General features: G+C 42.8%; 1 long non-coding RNA gene across 1 annotated transcript; it reads right to left on the bottom strand.

Moving 5' to 3' along the window:
• Nucleotides 1-364: 364 nt before the first annotated feature.
• Nucleotides 365-2,079, bottom strand: LOC310749813. The gene is made up of 2 exons (XR_014541813.1): nucleotides 1,900-2,079; nucleotides 365-663 (listed from the first exon to the last, which is right to left on the bottom strand). It is a non-coding gene; the product is annotated as an uncharacterized lncRNA (long non-coding RNA).
• Between the last annotated feature and the right edge of the window lie 1,228 nt (nucleotides 2,080-3,307).

The raw sequence follows: 3,307 nt of genomic DNA, 5'->3' as shown, positions 1-3,307 counted from the left end.
TCCCAAACGTAATGCATTTTTGTATCTTATTTTGACAAATACATGCATTTTATGAATAACTTTACCCCAGTATATGCGTTTTGTACACAATATTTGGCTGGAGAACTGCCTTGCAATATTCAGGTTTTTAAGACCTGGTTGGGTGGCCATCTGTCATGTATTATCTAGTTGAGATTCCTGCATTGCAGGGGGTTGGACTAGATACCTCTTGGGGTCCCTTCTAACTCTACAGTTCTATGATTCTATTAAATTTGCCACCCGAGACCTGATTGGCAATTTTAGGCAGGTCTTTATTTTGTTTAGCTCTTACTTAAAAGCTGCCTTTTCTCCACAGCTCCCTGGGGGAGAATAAATGGCCGTTAAACCAGTTTAAATCTGTAATGTAGACCATGACCCTCAACTGCTGAGGTTCTCCATGACCATTTCTTGGCCTATTCGCAGTAGTCCTGCTCATCTGATATCCTGCTTCCGCTTGTGGCATTCTTCCAGTGGGAATCAGGAGGTGAGGAAGCTACTGTGGCCTTCCAGACTCTACCAGACTCTGTGGACTGTATCTCCAATGCATGGCCAATGCCCATGGATGATAGGATATGTAGTCCGGACAGCATTATCTGGTGGGCCACAAGTTCCCCATCCCTGACATAGACGAAGCATCAGGTAAGCCTGAGAAGAGAAAGACAGTGTGATGAGCATGTTGCCATGTCAACAACTTAATACTCTGTGCTTTAATTATTGATTGACTCATGCTCCTCTAGGATATAATGCAAGCATTAACAGCACACCACAAAGGCTTCTGAACAGAATGTCCTGTGTCATCCAAAGGTGTGGCAGATTCTCCAAACAGAAAGAAATCTAAAGGGTGGTGCTTAAGGCAAGTTGCCAATTTGACATAGAGGAGGTCAGGATGTCCCGTCCCTCCGGAAAAATCTGGAACACTTCTTGCTTCCTTTAAAATTGCAATGGCAGCTTACCTCGGCAGGACACTCCAATTTTTGCCTCAGCCAATTTTATTTATTTATAGATAGATAGATAGATAGATAGATCATACTCTCATACACATAGAAAGGCAACATACAGTATATAAATGTTACCATCACCTAACAGTGCAATATTAAATAAACAGTGGGTGATAGGCAACATGAGTCATCCTCACAGCCCTTGAAATTGACTGAAGCCCATTGGTTTCAATGGACCTACTCGGAGTATGACTAAAACTGCATATCACCCATTGTTTATTTAATATCACCTAGTATAAATAAGATTTTATACATAACTAATAGCTGTTAAAACAGACAGCAGATAATTTATTAATTGTTATTTTTGCTTCTGCTTCCACCCCCCCCAAAAAAAAGACTTGAAATTTTAGTTTAGGCAAAATTTGATAGCGATTCATTCCAGTAAATGGGTTTGCCATTCAGGGGAGTGTAATATTATGAGAGAATTTATAAAATACATTCCTATCAGGTCAATCCCCAATTATTCTAAGACATGGATAGGCAAACTAAGGCCCGGGGGCCGGATCCGGTCCAATCACCTTCTAAATCTGGCCCGTGGATTGTCCGGGAATCAGTGTGTTTTTACATGAATAGAATGTGTGCTTTTATTTAAAATGCATCTCTGGGTTATTTGTGGGGCCTGTCTGGTGTTTTTACATGAGTAGAATGTCTGCTTTTATTTAAAATACATCTCTGGTTATTTGTGGGGCATAGGAATTCTTCCCCCCCCCCAAAAAAAATAGTCTGGCCCCCCACAAAGTCTGAGGGACAGTGGACGAACCTTCCCCCTGCTGAAAAAGTTTGCTGACCCCTGTTTTAAGATGACCAGGTGTAATTCTAGTTTGTAGATGAGTGATGTTGTGTCATAATAACACAAACAATGCTTTTTTGTGACAGTATTCACCAGTACAGAAAACAGTCGCCTCTTGTTTCTTGTCCATGGCAGCCATTTTGTGCTGGCACTCACAGCACTTGTATCAAGGTACAAGTTCTGGAACCTCATTGTTTTATTATTTTTACCAAAGAAAAAGCACTGGGCACAAGAAAAATCACACATCCCAGAATCCCTTGAGGGTCATCTTAGTCAAACCTTTCATTGGTGCAGAGATAGAATAGCTCGCAACAAACAGCTCTCCAGCCTCCATAGTCGAATTGCTCTTACCATCAAAATGTTTCTCATATCACTCAGCCAAAATCTGCAATCTTGCAACCTTTCAGAACACCCTATGCTTTTGCATTTCAGGACGTGGGGTTGCCATATTTTGAAGAGCAAAAAACAGGACACATTTGCCAACTTCTACGTTAAACTATGAGTCGCTATGACAACGCTCTCCATGAAAAAGAGGACGTGTCCTGGAAAAAGAGGACATATGGCAACCCAGGCTGTGGTTAGTAATATGGGAGCTTCCATGTGACCTTGTTTTGTTGTGTATTCATCCTGATTTGCTTGCAGGGAGATTACACAAAGCTGGCAAAAGCATGGCATAAAATAGCACAAACAAATGCCAGGGAGTAAGGCTGCAATCCCAACCCTGTTTACTTGGAAGTAAAGCCCATTGATATCAATTGGGCTTACTTCTGAGTAAACATGGAATAAGGTTGTAAGTCATTCATTCAGATGAGGTTTAGTAGGATATAATACAGTCATAAAGAAGGACCATAAAGAAGGCTGATCGCCAAAGAATTGATGCTTTTGAATTGTGGTGCTGGAGGAGACTCTTGAGAGTCCCGTGGACTGCAAGAAGATCAAACCTATCCATTCTTCAGGAAATCAGCCCTGAGTGCTCACTGGAAGGACAGATCCTGAAGCTGAGGCTCCACTACTTTGGCCACCTCATGAGAAGAGAAGACTCCCTGGAAAAGACCCTGATGTTGGGAAAGATGGAGGGCACAAGGAGAAAGGGACGACAGAGGACGAGATGGTTGGACAGTGTTCTCGAAGCTACCAACATGAGTTTGACCAAACTGAGGGAGGCAGTGGAAGACAGTACATGCATGTTACTTCCCACCACCTAAAGATGGCCTGTAAAAACTTTATGGTTATTAAGTGTCCTGGCCTGATAGCCACCTTTCGGCTTAATGAGCCAAATTCTCCCTGGCTCTGCCACCTCTTCACCTTACACAGTTAATCTCCTGAGCAAAGCGTTGTCAAGAGCTTGCTGAACCCGTCTGACTCTCCTCAAAGCGCTCTCCTCAAAGAGTTCCAAAAGGCTAGCGGAGCATGACTTTCCTGTCCTGGATGGCAGAGCCTCTCCCTAATCGGGCTGAGTGATGCCTTCGCCGGGTTCCACTTGCACTCCTTAATCTGTTAA

This window comes from Podarcis filfolensis (genome assembly GCF_964270895.1).
Source record: "Podarcis filfolensis genome assembly, chromosome: 14".
In the NCBI taxonomy this organism is placed as follows: Eukaryota; Metazoa; Chordata; class Lepidosauria; order Squamata; family Lacertidae; genus Podarcis; species Podarcis filfolensis.
This window is presented reverse-complemented; position numbering and strand designations above follow the sequence as displayed.